This window comes from Phascolarctos cinereus, unplaced genomic scaffold, assembly GCF_003287225.1.
Source record: "Phascolarctos cinereus isolate Bilbo 61053 unplaced genomic scaffold, phaCin_HiC Scaffold_2;HRSCAF=192, whole genome shotgun sequence".
NCBI classification, from domain to species: Eukaryota; Metazoa; Chordata; class Mammalia; order Diprotodontia; family Phascolarctidae; genus Phascolarctos; species Phascolarctos cinereus.
In genome coordinates, this window is record NW_027555625.1 from 165,515,700 (window position 1) to 165,536,829 (window position 21,130).

General features: G+C 38.5%; 1 pseudogene; it reads right to left on the bottom strand.

The window, feature by feature from the left end:
* Positions 1–1,247: 1,247 nt before the first annotated feature.
* LOC144455682 (E3 SUMO-protein ligase KIAA1586 pseudogene) lies at positions 1,248–19,660 on the bottom strand (annotated as a pseudogene).
* Positions 19,661–21,130: the final 1,470 nt, after the last annotated feature.

Below are 21,130 nucleotides of genomic sequence, written 5' to 3' on the forward strand. Positions count from 1 at the left end.
TGTTCTAAGCTGAGGAGTTTGTATTTTATCCTAGAGGGAATAGGAAGCCTAAAGGATTTTAGGTGTAGGAGTAACAAAGTCTGACCGATACCTTAGGATTCTTTTGGCAGCTGCATGGAGGCTAACTAGACAAAATAGACCAAAATAGATTTAAACATCAAGACATTGCCTCAGAAAGCTACATGCATGAACACAAAGCTACATCCTCTATCTCATGGTAGTTGGATAATTTCTACTCTAGAATGGGAAAAATTTTGAATTAGCTGAGTAATCTCGCATCATTATGATTTTCAAACTCTATACCTAAAGTTTGTTTCTCTAAGACAAAGTCTTTTGAATGAGTAGAATGTCAGGGCAATTCAACTTTTTTTTTTTTCATCTTGGCCTGAACAAAGTCTTTAAGTCCCCAGACACATAAATCTGAAAATAATAGCATCAAGTAAAGTGTGAACTTTACCATTTATCTCAAAGGAGGTATCAATTTGGAGGCTTAATTATATCACTTAAATAACACTGTTAAGCATTTAATGACAGTTGTGATATCCAGAGACAAGCAATTAGTCTGTGACACAGGGTCCAGGCTGGTACTTCAGACAGTGTTGGAATATTTAACTATTATCGAAGTAGATACTATAAGCCAGAATGTTATTGTGGAGGCAGATTGGTGAAGTAGTGGAAAGAGGGCTGGACTTGGAGACAGGAAAGACCCAGGTTTGGATTCTGCCTCTGAACTTTACTAATTTGAGTGATAATGGACATGTCACTAAATCTCTCTGAGCCTCAGTTTCCTCATCTATAAAATGTACACAATAATTTGGTTGTTCAGTAGTTTTTTAATTGTGTCTGACTCTTCATGACCCCATTTGTGGTTTTCTTGGCAAAGATCCTAGAGTGGTTTGCCATTTCCTTCTCCAGCTCATTTTGCAGATGAGGAAACTGAGGCACACAGGGTTAAGTGACTTGCCCAGGGTCACACAGATAAGACCAGATTTACACTAAGGGAGATGAATCTTTTTGACTCTAAGCCTAGCACTCTATCCGCCTAGCTACCCTGTACATAAAAATAAGACTAAAACAGAACTAATTATCTTCCTCTCAAACCAGTTATGAGTGGGTACATGTATAACAACTGCCTATCTGGAAAAAAGTGTATGCATACATATGTATATAAGTTTATTGTAAATATTACTGATAAAAGATATGCATAGCACACAATTTACAAGTAATAATAATATATGCAATACTCTTCATTGTAAATTCTGTATAGCCCATTGATTCTTGCAGAATGCTTTTGCTAATTTTTGCCAAACTCTTGTGTCTATATCCAACTTGTGGTTGCAATTCACTCATGATTTGACAAATAGAGCTGTGTTCCAATCTGCTCACTCTTTCCCCAATCAGTTTACTGTCGTTAAATCTGATACGTGATCTGCTGGTAAACTATTTCTCAACCTCATACAACCTCATGAAGCTTCAGCACTCCTGACTGTAATGGTACTATCTTTTCAGCTTTTTGTATAATTGAAAGAATGGGAACATTATTTAATTCTACACTGTTATCTATGAAATCCCCAAAATTGTTCAAAGCAATTTCATGTTTTAAAATTTCACTTAAATGATGCATTTTTTTCTTTTACCAGCTATCCCATGCTGAAGTTACTTTTTCATAAAGCCAAATAGATGGTTCTAATAAATCAAAATAATTAAAAATGCTTTTATCATTGTTTTACTCTGATGTTAATATTATGTGTTGAATTATATTTTGTAGTGACGTATTCCTAGTAAAAGCATTAAATTTATTATTCTTATTGAATGAAATTTATTTAAACATATAACTTAAATCTTCAACTTAATATTCATTTTCCAAAGCTCTTAAGGAGCATTTGTTTAATTTTTGTGCTTTCTGAGCACAAATGTTAGTTGATCTTGAATCAATTGCTACTTAAATGCAATTGAAAGTAATGCAAATTTTTTCAGAATGTTAATCTTTAAATCAAGTTCTTTCAAGAAATTAATGTTAGCTGATCTATTTGCCAAACCAGAATAAGAATAAAAAATGTATACCTAATGTGGACTATGTGTGCCATAGATAAGTAGCAACCAGTAAAGTACATGGCCCTTCTCAGTCCCAATACTCCATCAATTTTTATAATTTCAATTTCAAATTCTTTAGCTACTGTTTTTAGCTCAATTTGATTTTTATCAGATTAGTGATAAAGGGAATACATTTTATACAAAAACATTTTTAAATGATTAATTTGTTTTGGGGCAGCTAGGTGGCGCAGTGGATAGAGCACCGGCCCTGGATTCAGGAGGACCTGAGTTCAAATGCGGCCTCAGACACGTAACACTTACTAGCTGTGTGACCCTGGGCAAGTCACTTAACCCCGTTGCCTAGCCAAAAAAGAAAAGAAAAAAAAGAAAAAATGATTACTTTGTTTTATTTCATATAATGAATGATTGAGTGATCACTATAATTGATGATGTAAACAGTGCCAACTGATAATTTCAGGAAAATTTTCTAACTTGGTAGCTACTCCAGACTTGCTTCTTAAGCATTGTATTAGCACTATCAGAACAAAATGCAATTAAGTTTGATTTCAAATATTCATTATGAAAGCCACAATCATTTAAAATAGATATTAATATATTGAGAATACAATCTACTATGGTTGACTACAATTCTTTTAAATAAACAAACAATATTAGCAATGCAGGAGTTGATTGAACTGAGCACTAGAGCTGATAAATCACTAGAGTGCTTTTCTTGGAAATTGTAGATCCTTCATCAATTATGATTCACATTTTGGCATTCTCTTCTATAATATTCTTTACTATCTTCATATTAGTTTCTTTTGTAATATTTTATGCTATTTTTTTGGCTAGGCAATAACTTGCCCAGGGTCACACAGCTAGTTAAGTATCAAGTGTCTGAGGCAGGTTTTGAACTCAGGTCCTCCTGACTCCAGGGCCAGTGCTCTATCCACTGTGCCACCTAGCTGCCCCTATCATTTTCTTAAGTCTAAATAATCAACAAAACAATAAATCAAGTTGTAATTTGTGTTTGCCAATTTCCATGGTATAAATATTCCAACTGTGGCTGATTTCAAGCTACCAATGTGACATCACTGAATGTGGAGTTGGAAATTGATGCTCAGAAACGCGTATAATATTTCTATCATACAGGCACAATAGATATAAATAACTTCAAGAGCATAGATAATGGTAATATGCAGTAAAAATAATTAGGAAGTGATAAGTTTTGCATATTTGCCTTTGTTTTTAATATTATTTATTTAATTGTAAACTTATATAATGTAACATTAAATAATGGCTGTGTTTAACAACCAGCTGACAAAATTCCTGAAAATTTAACAGTTGGTTCTCAGGAGCTAATACAGGTTGGCTTTGGCACACAACAGTCCCAGCCCTCTGTTCTTCCCAACTTTCCACCATCCTACTAGTTCCCCAGGCTAATAAATTCGATTCCTTACTAGTATTCACTGCATATATCCAATCTGTTGTCACATCTTATAATTTCTACATTCAAAACATCTCTTGCATATTTCTCTTTTGTTTCTTTTGTTTCTTTCTTTTTCCTTTTTAACATGTGTTTTTAAAACTTTGGGTTACAAATTTTCTCCCTTCCTCCCTCCCCACCCACCCTCATTGAAAAGGCAAGCATCTTGATACAGGTTATAGATGTGTAGTCATACAAAACACTTCCATAGTAGTCATGTTGTGAAAAACTAAGTATATTTCCCTTCATCTTATCCTACCCTCCATTTATTCTATTCTGTCTTTTGACCCTGTCTTTCCTCAGAAGTGTTTGCTTTTGATTATCCCCTCCCCTAATCGGCCCTCTCCTCTATCAACCCCCTGTCTCTTGTCCCCTTCCCCCTTATTTTCCTGTAGGGTAAGATAGATTTTCCTACCCCACTGTGTATGCTATTCCCTCCTTAAGCCAAATCCTATGAAAATAAGATTCACTCATTCCCTCTCACCTTCCCCCATTTCCCCTCCATTGTAAAAGCCTTTTCTTGTCTGTTTCGTGTGAGATAATTTATCCCATTCTACTTCTCCCTTTCTCCTTCTCCCAGTATAATCCTTTCTCATCCCTTAATTTCATTTTCCAGATATCACCCCTTCATCTTCAACTCACCCTGTGCCCTCTATCTATCTATCTATCTATACATACATAAAATTTTTTTCCCTCTCACTACCCTAATACTGACAAAGGACTCATGAGTTACAAATATCATCTTTCCCTGCAGGAATATAAATAGTTCAACCTTAATAAGTCTCTTATGATTTCTGTTTCCTGTTTACCTCTTTCATGTTTCACTTGTATTTGAAAGTCAAATTTTATATTCAGCTCTGGTCTTTTCTCAGGAATGCTTGAAAGTCCCCTATTTCATTGAATGACCATTTTTTACCCTGAAGGATTATACTCAGTTTTGCTGGGTAGGTGATTCTTGGTTGTAATCCTATCTCCTTTGCCCACAGGAATATCATACTCCATGCCCTCTGGTCCCTTAATGTAGAAGCTGCTAAATCTTGTGTCATCCTGCTTGTGTTTCCACAATACTTGAATTGTTTCTTTCTGGCTGCCTGCAATATTTTCTCCTTGACCTGGGAATTCTGGAATTTGGCTACAATATTCCTAGGAATTTTCCTTTGGGGATCTCTTTCAGGAGGTGATAGGTGGATTCTTTCAATTTCTATTTTGCCCTCTGGTTCTAAAATATCAGGGCAGTTTTCCTTGATAATTTCTTGAAAGATGATGTCTAGGCTCTTTTTTTGATCATGGCTTTCAGGTAGTCCAATAATTTTTAAGTTCTCTCTCCTGGATCTATTTTCCAGGTCAGTTGTTTTTCCAATGAGATATTTCACATTCTCTTCTATTTTTTCATTCTTTTGGATTAGTGTTACAGTGCCTTGATTTCTCAAATTGTTTCTAGCTTCCAATTGCTCCATTCAAATTTTTACGGAAGTATTTTCTTCAGTAAGCTTTTGGACTTCCTTTTCCATTTGGCCAATTTTGCTTTTTAGGCATTCTTCTCCTCATTGGCTTTTTGGACCTCTTTTGCCATTTGGGTTAGGCTATTTTTTAAGGTGTTATTTTCTTCAGTATATTTTTGGGTCTCCTTTAGCATCACTCTCAGTTTTTCCTCTACTTCTCTTACTTGCTTCTCAAAATCCTTTTTGAGCTCTTCCAAGGCCTGGGACCAATTCATATTTTTCTTGGAGGCTTTGGATATAGGAGCTTTGGCTTATTTGTCTTCTGCTGGTTGTGTGTTTTGATCTTCTTTGTAAGTAAGTAAGTAAAGTAAGATAACATAGTCTGACTCTCTGTTGCTTGCTCTTGATCCTGGCCAATTACTTGAGTTATAAACTATTTGTTAAGGTAGGGGTCTGTTTCCAGTGTGGAGAATGTACTGTCCCAAGCTTCAGGGGTTTTGTGCAGCTGTTTTCAGAGATACTTCTAGGGACCTGTAAATTTTCAGTTCTTTCAAGGTGCTATGATCAAGGGCAAGGTGTTTACTGCTTTCCTGGCCTGTACTCTGGTCTATGAGTGACCACAAGCACTCTTTTCTGTCTTGGAACTGTGAGGAGGGTTTACTCTTTACAGCCACTACAAGCTCCACCATGGCAGCGCTCCTCCTCACCCCAGTACCTCCATAGAACCGTGACCCAGATGCAAGAATGGGCAAAGCAAGAGAATTCTGCACCAGCAGAGAGATCTCTGCAATCCCCCTCTGATCAGCCACTCAATTCCCTCTCAGTCTGTGGGCCGGAAGCTCATGAGGGAGCCGCCACCCTGGGGCGAGCCCCAGGGACTGGGGCTGGAAACCCACCATACTTCTTTCTCACCACCCAGAAACAGACCTTTCCCACTGACCTTCTAAGTTGTCTTTGGCATTCATGGGTTGAGAAGTCTGGAAACCGCCACAGCTGCCTGTAATTCAGTCCTCTGAGGCCTGCTCCAGGTTTGCTGTGGCCTTTGTGCCCACACCATGCTGCACTGCGCTCCCAGCCTGGTGCGATACACCTTTCTGATCAACCATTCAGGTTGTCTTGGGCTGGAAATTTTTTTGACTCTGTCTTTTTGTGGGTTCTGATGCTTTAGAATTTGCTTAGAGCCATTTTTTATAGGTATTTGGAGGGGTTTGGGGGAGAGCTCAAGCAAGTCACTGCTTTCACTCTGCCATCTTGGCTCCACCCCTCCATGTGTCTCTTTCTATCTACTTACACAGTGATGTGCTGGAGCCAGTTCTAAGAGCTTGTGAGAGCTGATTGTTAAATTTTTAGTGTGAGCATTTGTACCTCAGAAAGCAATAATTGCTACAAATCAAGACTTGGTTTATTTATTTATTTTTTTGTTGGTTATTTAGACTTAAGAAACCGCTAATAATACAGATTGAACATAGAAGTATGGAAACATATGTTCCCCTCCCCTTTATCCCCTTTCCTTCTATCCTGGCTGTTAAACATTTACCAGCACAACCCTGGTTTTGGTGTATGAGCATTACTTAAGCTCAGCAGAAGTGCAGTAGAAGGCTCAGGGAATGAAGTCATTACTAGAGGCCTGATATTATTGTTGTTGTTCAGTTGTTTCAATTATGTCTGATTCTTTATGACCCCATCTGAGGTTTTATTGGTAAAGATACTGGAATGGTTTGCCATTTCCTTCTCCAGCTCATTTTACAGATGAGGAAACTGAGGTAAACAGGGTTAAGTGATTTGTCCAGAGTCATAGCTAGTAAGTATCTGAAGCTGGATTTGAACTCAGGAAGATGAATCTTCTTGACTCCAGGCCCAGCACTCTATCTACTGCACCACCTAGCTGCCCACAGGCCTGATGATTATAGGCTAATAATAATGCTAATAATAAGAGCAATAACTGGCATTTATGTAGCACTTTAATATTTGCAGGTACTTTACATCCCTTGTGTAATTTAAGCCTTATAAAACCCCTGTCTAAACCGATGGACAGCTTCTCTCCTCGGACAGGTCCTCATCATCTCTTTGTTTCTCTAACTCTTCTCTCTCTACTCCAGTCCATCCTCTATTCAGATGCCAGTGATTTTCCTAAGGTGCAAGTCTGACCATGTCACCCCACTATTCAGTAAATTCCAATAGCTGTCTATTATCTCTAGGATCAAATATAGAGTTCCCTGTTTGGCATTTATATTCCTTTCATTTCTACCATTCCACTTTACTTCCCTACACACATTCTACTTTCCAGCTCCACCACCCTCTCTGCTGGTCCTCAACTTTGACCTTCCATCTTCTGTCTTCTTGCCTTCACATTGATTGTTCCTCTTCACCCTAACCTCTGTCTCTTAACTTTCTTGGTCTTCTTAAAGGCCCAGCTCAAATCCCACCTGTGGGTGGCCTTCCTCCTGACAGTGCCCTCCCTCTGAGATTATAGGACTTTCCCCTAGTGCAAACATATTTATATATGTCATTCCCCCTTAAAACATGAGCTCTACAAGGGTTGGACCAATGGTTTTCACTTTCTTTGTATCCCAAGAACTTAGTACAGTACCTGGCACATAACAAGATCTGGGTGAGACCTATACACAAATAATTATGATAAAAATTAGAAATTAAGTACATGGGAGACATTCATAGAAGAAGGAAAGGGAAATAAAAGACAGCAACTTTAGTGATAATTTCATCCTTCAAAAGGTAAAAAAGAACAAGAGGAAAGTCTATTTTGGATGTGATTCTCGCCAGCAGGGAGAAAATAGTTGCTGGCATAGAAATGATGCGAACTCTGTGGGGAGCAGTACCCATTCCTTTCTAGAGCTTGTCATAGAGAAAGAGAAAATCTAACATGCACCCAAGCTTTGTGTTCACATCAGATTTCAAAGGATTCAGAGAAAAGATAAGTAGCATAGATACCATGGCCTAAAATGTCTTAGGGGTATAGAAATCTATCTTGCCCTATAGGAAAATAGAAGAGGAAAGGGATAAAGAAGGGGGGAGAAAGAGAAGGGAGGGCAGATTAGGGGAAAGGGTATTCAGAATGCAGGCTGTCTTGGGTCTGGGGGAGGGACAATATGGGAAGTAAATTTGGAACTCAAAATTTTGTGGATGTGAATGTCAAAAACTAAAAATAAATAAATTAATGAATCTTAAAAAAAAGAAAAGGAAAAAAATTAAAATAAAAACAGTATCTTAGGGTAAGACAGCTTAGGAGGGATAAGAATTCTCAAGAATGAAATTCTGAAGACACAAAAGGAAATAATGCCAGTGAGGAGGAAAAATAGGATTTGTTTGAGGAGCCTGATGTAGATGCATAAGAAACACACACCAACTTAGATTTTAAAAAAGAAATGTACAGAGGATGGAATGAAGGACAAGTAAAAGAGGATAAATATAAAGCATGACAGTGCTGAAGAAACAGTATCAAGAATGTTAAAGATAAGAATGAGAGGAGGAAGGTAAGGACAATACAAAGATTTTTTTTTTATTGGTATAAAAAGGATTATCAAGGAGTGCTAAAGTTGCATTGGGTGATAGTAACTCACAGAGAAGAAAGAATTGCTGGGGTCTCTTTTGCTTCCGTTTTCTCTGACAAGGAGAATGAGACATTCTGGAATTGATATAAAAAGGATGACTAACAGAGAGTTGATAAGTTGATAAGTAAGGAGATAATATGAGAAAGTGCCTCATTGCTTTTGATGACTCCAAGTCTCCTGGCCCAGATGAACTACATCCTTGAGTCCTGAAAAGAACTTGCAGATGTGATTACTGAGCTGCTGTCAGTGATAAAAGATCATGGAAAATGGGAGAGATAGCGCAAGATTGGAGAAGGGCAAATGTTATCCTGATTTTCCCAAAAGGGAAGAGTATGGAATCTATGAACTTTTTTTTTCATTTTAAAAGTCTTCATTTTTATCATCTTTTAAAAATTTCTAATTTTTTGCATTTTATAATGTGCATAATGTATACATGTATATAACTCCTCCCTTCAACTGAACAAAAAGAAAAGAGCAAAAAATAAACCCTCATATCTTATACTTCTTCCTTCTCACTCATTTCCTGACAAACTTCTCTTTGATTGTGGGTTTATTGCTAGGGCCTCAAAGCTATCTCAGCCTCCTTCCATGTTGGGAAATTTACTTTTTACCCACTTCAGTCTCTGCTTCAATTAATTTCTGGGAGGCCAAGACTAGGCCTAGGTAGATGCCAGACCTCCAACCTTCAGTGCAGTATAGCCCTTCAGACTGGCACCCTGCCTCAGTTCCCTCTATTCTTTAATTCTCTCTGAGCATGGCAGCCTTAGGCACAGTACAATCTTGCTTTCCTGTTCCTCTTTCTCTTCCATAAATGGCTGGGCAGAGTGGAGGTCCTTTATTTTTTTTTTTTGCCTTAGTGTGGTGAGGGCAGGAACAGAGTAAACTGTCAGAGACTGAAATAGCAGCAGAGAAATTGCTGAGTGTGTTCTAGAGCACAAGGGGGTAGGTTGGGTGGTGTGCCCTTTTGGGTCAGAGAGGCTGGTGGGTGAAAAGGGTGCTGAGTGAAATTTGTGAATGCTAGAGATTAGTGTTCTCCATTGTTAATTCAAAAGTCTATTACCTTTTTAAGCATCTTAGTTCTTGGCCTGTGGAGACAGCTATAACTGTTTTACCTCTGACCCATAATTCCTAATTTTTTTGGAAAGAGAGTTAATGGGTATTAGAGAAAATGTTTAGTTCTTCATCTTCTTGGTCACATCACCTGGAAGTTGTTAAGAGTTGTTCCGAAAAAGAGCTTGGGGTTTTAGTGAACTGTAAGCTCAATATGAATCAGCTGTGTTGTGTGGCAGCCAAAAAAAGGTAATATAATCTTGGAGATACAGTTTCCAGGAATAGGGAAGGGATAGTCCCACTGTAAACCTCATCAGACCTCATCTGGAATATTCTGTTCAGTTGTGGGTGTCACAGTTAAAAGAAGAATGTTGATTATCTGTAGAGTGTCCAGATGAGAGCAACCAGGTTGTGAAAGGCCTTCAGTCCCTGTCATATGAGGATAGGTTGAAGGAGCTGGGCAGATTTCGATGAGAGAAGGCTCAGGTAAAACCTGATAGCTACTTTCAAGCATTTGAAGGACGAGCTTGTGGAAGAGAGATTACACTTTGCTTGGCTCCAAATCTTAGAACCAGGAGCAGTGGATATGTCTCAAAGATGCAAATTGGGCTTCATTTCCATGGGAACTCTATGGAAAACTTTCTAACAATTAGAACTACTCAGAAGTGTAATAAGTTACCTGAAGATGTGTTGGGTCATTGACCTTGGAGATCTTCAAGCAGAGACCAGATGACCACTTATCAGGTATATAGGTAGATAGGAGGGAATCCTTTCACATTTATTTGGCCTGGATGATTTCTGAGATTCCTTTCAACTCAGATTCTATAATTCATGAATCACTATTAGCTGGGGAAGGCTTAGTGCCAAAGCTTCATGGGGGAGATAGGACAGTTATGGATTTAAAGAATAGTTAGGATTTGCAAAGGCAGAGGGAGAAGAAAAGAGAACTCCAGGTGAAAATAGCTCTCCTGGGAAAGCTTGATGGAATTTGATGGAGGAGGAGGAGGAGGATGTCAGTAAGTGGAGAATGGATTGCTCAGTTAACATTTGATGCTACACAGTCATTTCGATGACCAGAATGATTGAAGTCATATAATCATTTTCCTAGTATTTTCTTCCTTTTCAGCCTTGAAATAATCAACCTGGTTGCTTTTTTCTGTATGAGATTGGTAGATATCATTCATAGCAACTTTATCAAATAGTCCTCCCAATTCTCTGGTATGAAATCATGAAAATGTACAAAATATTGTAGAATCCAAATCATAGAGGCTGTGCATTTTTTTAGGCAATTGGTTAAGTGACTTGCCCAGGGTCACACAGCTAGTAAGTGTCAAGTGTTTGGTCTGAGGCCAGATATGAAGTCAGGTCTTCCTGACTTCAGAGATGGTATTCTATCCACTGCACCACCTAGCTGCCCCCTGTGCATTTTCTATTTGGTGTTCCCAATAGCTTCTATCACAGAGTTTTTTGTTTTGTTTTGTTTTTTTTGCTTTTAGGCAATTGGGGTTAAGTGACTTGCCCAGGGTCGCACAGCTAGTTAGTGTCAAGTGTTTGGTCTGAGGCCAGATTTGAAGTCAGGTCCTCCTGACTTCAGGTCTGGTACTCTATCCACTGTACCACCTAGCTGCCCCTCTATCATAGAGTTTTAAACATAGTTTAGTTTTGTTTTTGACAGACTTGACTTCCCTGAAGTTTTTTTTTTTAAAGACTTGATGACAATTTAATAGGGAGAGGGAGAGGGACTGGATTTGTGATTTCACTTATATAGGGAACTCCCAGATGAGGAAACTCCCTGTACCAGTGCTGGTCCTACTGGATCCAAAACCAAATCTTTCTCCATTATGTAATACTTTAATAAAAATTGTACTCAGCACTAAATTAAACAAACAAATGTGGCTTGGAATCCAATTTATAACACCTTTATACAACTTGGAAAAGTTAGTCTGTAACATGTCACCCATAGCCTGTTTTGGGAGACCCCAGAGCTCCTCTTCATAGAAGAGCATCCTCCTTCAGGTAAATTGTAGGGAACAGAATCTGTAGTGGTATAATGGAAAGAACACTGCATTTGGATGCAGAGTATCCAGATTCAAATCCTGATTCTGCTACTTATTACCTACGTGATGTTGCTTAAGTTGTTTTATTTCTTTGGGTCTCACTTTCCTCATCTATAAAATTGAGGAATTTTTACCCAATGATTGTTGTTGTTCAGTCATGTCTAGTTTTAAGATTTTCTTGGCAAAGATACTGGATTGGTTTACCATTTCCTTCTTTAGCTCATTTTACAGATGAGGAAACTGAGGCAAACAGGGTTAAGTGACTTGCCCAGGGTCACACAGCCAGTAAACATCTGAAGCCCAGATTTGAACTTGGGAAGATGAGTCTTCCTGACTTTAGGTCCAGTGCTCTATCCACTTAGCCAACTATGATCCTATGAAGTGCTACCAAACTCAAAGCTACCAGGGCCAGTGTCCCTCATCAACAATTTATATACAAGTGTCCTGAGGCTGCTCTTCTAGCTTTGCTAAATACTTGCTCTCCTTCCCACCCCACTAGCAAGAAATCTGCAATAAGCACATGTCTGCCTCTCTTCTGGACTGGGTTTGACTCAGGCCAGGCCTCTCATAGTTTATATTTAGTTCTGGAATGGAAGCCTTTAATTCCCTGAACCAATCATGGAAAAATAATTTTTTAAAGGAAAAACTAACTTAACTTGCATGGGGGACAGAGGTTAGGTAGGATATTGCTCCTACCATGGCCTCCCTTTCCTTTCTTTTAGCCCCACAGTGTCCCAAGCACCTAATAGTCTGAGACAATGACCAAGGGGAAATATGATAGGTTAATGGTTTTTGTTTTAAAGATAATAAATGAAATATATGTGTATATGTATATATTCACATGCTTATGTATTGGTATATATATGTATGTACATGAAGGGTGCCTAGGTGGTACAGTGGATTGATCACTGGGCTTACAATTAGGAAGACTCATCTTTCTGAAATCAAATCTGGCCTCAGACACTTACTAGTTTTGTGACCCTGGGCAAGTCACTTAACCCTGTTGGCCTTTGTTTTCTCTTCTGTAAAATGTGCTGGAGAAGGAAATGACAGACCTCTCCAGTATCTTTGCCAAGAACACCCCAAATGAGGTCATGAAGAGTTAGAAACAACTGAAATGACTGAACAACAAAAACAAAAGCATATACTTGTATGTATACACATGTACACATACACAAAATATTCATAATATACAATATATTTGTCACTGGCAACTTATGCTTGGAATGAATTGGAATTTTAATTAATTTTAAAAGGGATCAAGTGGAAATGTGTCCTGAATGTTATTTTTTTGTAGCCTACCAATCCAAGTTTTGATAAATAGACTTTGGTGAAAATTATATCTAATAAGTAAGAAAATTATATCTGCTATATATCTAATATACTTATATAAAAATGATAACATTATCTGTCTTCCAGAGAGGATCCTGAGGGAGTTAGCTGATCACTATGCTCTGTTTATATTTCTCTTAAGAGAGTAATATTTGACTTTTCAGTAAAGTCAACAATTTAATTACTGTACTGGGGACAAAGATATTCTCTGCACAGAAAATGAAAGCTAGAAAGACAGACATTTTATTCATTTAAATGAGACTTTTTGAATCTCTGTTTCAAGAAAAACAAAAACTAACTTCCTTCTTTCTTTCCTTCCTCCCCACTCCTTCTCTCTTTCTTTTCTTTCCAATAGATCCACGTCATAAAAATGGACATGCTTTATTTACCTAGGGAATCTCACCTCCAAATCGTATCGTGAATATTGTTTATTCAAAGGCATAGCACTTTAAAAGGAATTTTGCAAACCATTTGCAAAATATATATGACTAAATTCCTCTACCAAAATCCTCTTCTGATGGCTCATTTTGATATGTGTATGACCCAGGATGTCTTCAAAGACTATGCTGGCAGAACACAAACTCTGTTGGCATCTACCAAGGTGGAAAAGCTTCACATATGGTCCTGGAGGTGAATTGCATCTGCTTTCTAAAAGCTAGTCTATGCCTTTCACCAGGTTGATGCCATTTTTAGCCATAGGAAGTTCTGAAGACCACCTACTAAGTTACACAGGGGTATGAATTTTTGTCAGAATTGGGAGTGCCTACCTCTGCAAAATTACAGGTTTTTGAAGAAGTGTATCTAAATTATACCTTATCAATCCAATTAAAAGTTCACAAATCATGGATGTCCTATATAGAATAATGTGTTGTAATCAAGCATTTATTAAGACACAACTATTTGAAAGGCGTAGTATAAGGTTCTTTGTCAACAAACACAAAACCAAAAAGTAGCTCCTGCCCTTAAGGAACATACATCTGACTGGAGAGTAGAACCTGTGTATAAACAGGGAGATACAAGGTAATTTGAGGATTGAAGGAAGATTAACAACTGAGGATATCAGAACAGATTAACATTAGATTAATCAGATTGGCATCTGAGCTGAGCTTTGAAGGAAGTTTAATTGAAGGTGAGGAGAGAGTGGGAATGAGATACAGCTTAGGGGAAGCCATGGAGGTGGGAGGATGCTTCTGGGAGCAGCAAATAGGTAGGGCAAGTAGTTTGACTGAAAGGTATGATACTTGAGGGGAGTAATGTGAAAGCAGTCTGGAAAGGTAGGTTGGAGTGAGAATACGAAGGGCTTTAATTGTCGTGCTGAGGAAATTGCATTTTAAACTTGGGGCAATTGGAAGCCATTGAAGGATTTTGAACAGGGGGGAGACATGATCAGAACTGTTTTAGGAGAAGTGTTTGGATAGTTGTGTAGATAGGGGTTGGTTTGAAGAGGGGTGAGAAACTGGAAGGAAGGAGACCAGTTACAAAGTTGTTAACAATAGTTCAGTGATAGAGGTGATCAAGAGTCTGAACTAGGGTGGTGGCCATGTGAGTGAAGAGAAGGGAAAAGACAATGGAGGTGTTATGAAGGAGGATTGACAATTGTTTAGATATCAGGGTTGAGGGAGAGGGAAAAATTAAAGATGACCATGAGTTTACAAACCTGGGTGAATGAAAGGATTATAATAATTCCAACAGAAATAGGGAAGTTAGAAAGAGGAACGAGTTTAAGGAGAAAGATAATGAACGTGTTGAGCTTGCAATGCTTACAGGGTATTCAGATGAGATATTTAATAGGTAGTTGGAGACAGATGATTGGAGTTCAAGAGAGAGATTAGGGCTGGCTATGCATCGATTATTGTTGTTGTTGTTGATTCTTCCTTCTCTAAGAGGACCACTGACATCAGGAGAGTCACGTCCTGACTTGCAAGTGAATTAAATTTAAGTGAGACAGAGCTGTGCAAAATCATCAGTCTCACTCTCTCCTCCTCATTTGAATCCACTGGCAAGACATAAGTCAGGATGACTGGTGATAGCCTATGCATAGATTATAACACTGGACAATGAAAAAGCTTTTTTTGGTCAAGCTTATTAGATAGATGAATGAATAGTATTTTTGAGCTGATTTCAAGTATGGCTTCAGATTTTCTCTGTTGCCCTATTATTTTCAGAAGAATCACAGTTTTATATGTAAAATAATTTTTTTCTAAAGCAATTTATTTTAGTTAAACTCATCTAAAATGTACTGATGATTTCCTATTGGATTTTTTCAGTGGGACATCTTTCCACAGCATAGAACAGCAGTCATCAGCTGTGCCTAGATTCTACTACCTTGGTATTGCTTTTTCATTGCTGAGATTGCTTGATGGAAGCATTCCTTGCTCTTATTCAGGAGAAAACCTAGCTTTTCCAGGAAGAAGACTAAATGTGAGCCCAAGAAGTGGATTTTGAATGACATTACATTGTATAACTTTATAAGCTTTGAGACAGACAATTTCTTACAGTTTCTCAAAAGGTTTTTGTTTTTAAAGATGATTTAAATGCAGTTCCTTTAGCTTTATTCAGGTATTTTTCAAAGTGTTCATCTTTCCTCACCTCCTTTATTTGAGGAGCTACAAATACCTCCTCTTTTATTTTAGTCTCATTGATTCCTGGAAATTTATGTCAGATAAAAAAAATGTCTTACCATTTTGATTCATCATCTTAACAAATTTTTTCACTAAACCAAGTTTAACATGAAATGGTGGTAAAAAATATTTTCAGGAATAACCAGCATGTGGCTTACCACATTTTTCTTTCCTGGAATCAGGCCTTTTCTTTGAGGCAAGGGTTTTTTAATGCAGTTTTTTCCCCTGCCTCTGCCGTTCCATTTGCAAACAAAACAGTAGTATTTGGTCCAGTTAAATTGTAATCCTTATAAAAGAATAATCACTTTCAGCTTCCCACAAGATATGTCAAGAATGCTTTTCATGCTTAATTCTTCTAAAGAGAAGTATCGTATGTTTTGAACACTTTGGTGCCCTCTTTCAGGAGAATCCATTTTTTTAGTCTAAAGGCTAAATGTTTAGCTTGATTTTTGTATGTTGAGGTTACTAGCAGGACCCTTTAGGTTATTAAATAAGGATATGAAAAAGAAAAGTTTACTTCAAATGCACAAAAACAATAATAGCTTGCATTTATGTAGTGTCTCAAGGTTTGTAAAGCACTTTGCATATGTTATCTCTTTTGGAAGAAAGGAAGGAAACAAGCATTTATTACATGCTTACTATATGCACAGTGGTACATAAACACTTAATAAAGGCTGGTTTCTTTTCTGGGAATGAGATAGATACTGATATTAGCTAGGAGATAGGTGTTATTATTCGCCCCTGAATTACTGCCTCATCATGGTGGAGGGATTTGAATGAAACAAAATTCATAAGCTATGCTGTACTGGGTTACCCAAGGTGGACAGGTCATAGTGGAGAGTTCTGACAAAAGATCCATTGGAGAAGGAAATGGCAAGCCACTCCAGTATGTTTTCCAAGAAAACCCCATGGACAATGCTAAAATGATAAGAGATGACACTAGAAAATGAGCCCCTCAGATCAGAAAGTGTCCAGTATATTACTGGGGAAAAATAGAGGACAACTATAGGTAGCTCCAGTACTAATGAAGCAACTGGATCAAAGCCAAAAGGAAGCTTAGCTTCAGATGTGTCTGGTGACTAAAAGGAAAGTACAATGCTATAAAGATCAGTATTGCATAGGAACCTGGAATGTAATATCTATGAACCAAGGTCAGCTGGATGTGGGCAAATAGGAGATGGAAATATTAAACATTGGTATTTTGGGTATCAGTGAACTTAAATGGATGGGAATGAGTGAATTTAATTCAGGTGATTGCTTTATATACTATTGTAGAAGAAATGGAGGAGACCTCATAGTTAATAAAAGGGTGAGAAAAGCAGTACTGGGGTATATCTCAAAAATGACTGAATATCTGCTCAAATCCAAGGCAAACCATTCAGTATCACACTAGTACAAGTCTATGCTCCAACCACTGATGCTGAAGAGGAACTACCACATCTCCTAGAAAATAGCATTAAAAAGATATAACATTCACATATTCATCATAGGGAATTAGAATACTAAAGTAGGAAATAAAAAGATAATTGGAATAACAGGCAAGTTTGGCCTTGGAGTGCAAAATCAAGCAGGGCAGAGACTAATAAAATTTTGTCAAGATAACTCCTCTTAGTAAACACTCTTTTTTCAGTGACCCAAAAGACCATTCTGCACATGGATGTCACCAAATGGTCAATATCAAAATGAGATTGATTATATACTTTGCAGCCAAAGGTGGAGAAGCTCTTTCTAGCGCTTCTTAAACTGTGGGTTGTGATTTCATATAGAGTCATGAAAAATTTGGCAACAGTAGATGTTTCTGAACATGCGATGACCAAAAATTAATTAAAAATAAAATATGTAATGAATCTGAGGTGTTTCTGGTAGTGCTTGCCCATGTTGCATCAGGCAACTTCACTGCAGCCTTGGTTCTGAACATAAAACACTGTGCATGCCCTCAGGCCACACAGTACCAACAATTGCTGTTGGAAGAGTGGGAAAAGTTTAAGAAGCCCTGCTCTATACAGTCAGTTAAAACAGGATCTGGAGCTGACTGTGGGTCAAATTATGAGCTTCTTACTGCAAAATTCAGACTTAAATTGAAGAAAGTAGGGAAAACATTCAGATCATATAGGTATGACCTAAATAACATATCTTATGAACATGAAGTCAAGGTGATAAGTAGATTTAAGGGATTAGATCAGATAGATAGAGTGCCTGTAGAACTATGGACAGATGTTCTCGATATTGTATAGGAAGTAGTAAAAAAAGAAATTCAAAGAAAAAGAAAAGCATGAAAGCAAAATGGTTGTCTAATGTGACTTTACAAATAGTTGAAGAAAGAAGGAAAGTAAAAGGTAAAGAAGAAAGAGAATGATATACCCAACTGAATGCAGAATTCCAGAAAATAGTAAGAAGTGATAAAAAAAAAAGGTTTTCTTAAGTGAGTAATGCAAAGAAATAGAAGAAAACAATAGAATGGGAAAGAGAAGAAATCTCAAGGAAATGTTTCATGCAAAAATAGGCATGCTAAAAGACAAAAATGGTAGGGTCTTAACGGAAGTAGAGTAGATTGAGAAGTGGCCAGAATACACACAAGGAACTACAGAAGAAAGTTCTTAACATCATTGATAACTACAATGGTATGGTTACTGATCTAGAGCCATACATCCTGGAGAAGGAAGTCAAATAAGGCTTAGGAAGCTTTGCTAAGAATAAAGCTAGTGGAGGTCATGGAATTCCAGCTGAACTACTTAAAAATCCTAAAAGATGATACTGTTAAAGTGCTGCACTCAATATGCCAGCCAATTTGGAAAACTCAATAGTGGCCACTGGATTGCAAAAGATCACTTTAAGTCCCAGTCCTAAAGAAGGGCAATGCCAAGGAATGTTCAAATCACTCAACAACTGTGCTCATTTCACACACCAGCAAGATTATGCTCAAGATTCTGCAAGCTAGGCTTCAGCAATATGTGAACCCATAAGTACCTGAAGAGCAGGTTGGTTTTCCAAGAGGCAGAGAAACTAGAGACCAAATTGCCAAAATTCACTGGATTATGGAGAAAGCAAGAAAAACATCTAATTTTGGTTCATTGACTACACTTACAGCCTTTGACTCTGTGGATCACAAGAAAATTCGGCAAGTCTTCAAAGAGATGGGAGTACCAGCTAGGAAAAGGGGTATGGCCAGGCTGTGTATTGTTACCTTATTTATATAGCTTGTTTTGTTTAACTATTCCTTCAAGTCTCATCTAAACATAGCACCTTTTACAGGAAGCCTTTCCCTAGACTCCTTAACACTAGTGCCTCTCCTCAGCTGGTTATCTCCAAGTCATCCTGTATATGTCCTGCTTGCATGTAGCTGTTGGCATGTTGTCTCCCTCATTAAGTGAGCTCCACTATGGCAGCTGCTTGTTTTGGATCGTCTTTGGTGTCTGGCACATAAATGCCTGTTGACTTGAATTTTGATTTTGTTATAGGGGAGATCCTGTGACTCAAAAATCAGTCCTCTTGCTTCAAAGGATCCAAAGCTGCAGGAAACCCTTCTTCGCTTTTCTACCTAATTTATCTCCTCATGGAAAATTGTCACACAACGTGGGGAGAGGGAGGGAAAGAGAGAGGGGGAAGCTGCACATGCCCAGTCGTTGGGGGGAGGGGAAAACCTCACAAGTCTGGGCTGTGCATGCCCTGGGTGGGCGGTGCGCCTTGGAGCTTTGCACAGTTTGGGAAGAAGGCCCTGATTCTCTGGTTTCCCATTCCCCATGCCCTAGGGGTTTTCTAACTAGGTTAGGCCGCTAAAATTCGATGGTGACTCGTTCGGGATCTGGAACTTCGCACTGCCAAGCTCTTCATAGCTACCATAAAGTTCTTAGAACTCAGTTTGCAGAAGGTACGGGGGCGCTGAGTTGGACGGGTTTGCATCGATGGCCCAGTTACCACCAGCCTGCCCGGGGCCTGCTGAGATTGGTTGGGCCCGTGGGGACTCGGCGGTGAAACGAAACTCCCTTTGACGCCTACCTCCTGGGCCCGAGGTAAGGCGGGGCTCTAGGTGTTCCCATCGCACTTGATTGATTTCGTTGATGTCATTCATTGCGTGCCCAGCGCCTGGACCCAGATGGGGCTTACTGAAGGATTCATTTGGGGCTGCCACCTGCTGGAGCCTCTCTCCCTTGCCCCCAGTGTCCGCTTTACCCCCTGTGGTTGCAGCCTTAGTTTTTCCTCACATGCCCCCCCCCATCTAGACTCACGCCTTCCTAGGTTAAAAAACTCCTTTTCTCCTCCAACTAATTTTCACCCAGTTATAAACAAATAAGCCTAAAATCTCCCAGGAATACTAGGATTTTAAAGAAATGTGGTGGTATCTTTGCATAGCCTGGAAGGCACCTCAAAGATAATATAGTATAGCTCCCCCATTTTTCTTGCAGGGTGACAGGATTTGTTTGTTTGTTTTTTCTTGGTCAAAACATAGTTTCAAGGCAACCAGGCATTGCTGCTGAGAGATTTGCATAATCACTAGAATGTCCCTGGAGGCAGATGGAGAACACTGACTTGGCTCAGATTTCTAGGATCATCAGTTTGGAGCTGAAAGGGACCTTAAAAGCCATTGTAGAGTCAGAGATGATACATTATAGACCTAGAGTGGATCTTAGTAGTCTTCAAATACGATCCCCCAATTTTACAGAGGGGGAAGCTGAAACTGTGATCCAGAGAGATTAAGTGGATTGCTGGGGTCTTGAAGCCAGTAAGTGACTAAGTAAGTCAGAACTTGACCTGAGACTTTCTAACTCCAAGCCCACTACACTACTGGTGTCAGACTCCCACTATAAGTACGTATTGTGGACTTCATATTGATTTAGAAAACCATACGTGTTATATGTTTATTAAAAAAATTAATACATTAATACATCAGAATCAAATGGGAACTATATTTTAATCTGGTTTGGGCAGCACTCAAGAATGTTGTGGGCCACTCTTGGTGTATCTGACGTTTTTGAGCTATATCAGATAAGGTCTACAAATTCATTTGCTGTAGAGCCAGAGAGACAAATGGTACAGTGGGTAGAGTGCTAGGCCTGGAGTCAAGAAGACCTGGATTCATATCCCACTTCAGACACTTAACTAGCTCTCTGTGACCTTGAGTAAGTCACTTTAACCTCTCTTTGCCTCAGTTTACCTAGCTGTAAAGTGGGGATAATAATAGCACTATCTTCTAGGATTGTTGTGAAGATCAAGTGAGATAATATTTGTGCATTATGTGAATGCAGCTGATAATATTATTTAGAGCAGCTAACCCTATATCATATAATATCTAATTATCTATCTAATATAGTTATTTGTAATAGAAGACATTGAACTCTGGCACAGAAATAAGAATCAAAAAGGAAGACAAATGCCCTGGGGACACTCTGCCTGAGTAAAGAAAGAGTTGTCACCTGCCCTTATCAGCCCAAGTTCTGATATTAGACTGAAGGCCCAACAAAGGACAGGCATTAGGCCTTTCAGAGTTACAGGCCTAGTAAGAGCAGTGTGATCATTCTAAAATAGTAGAAATGTGAGTTGC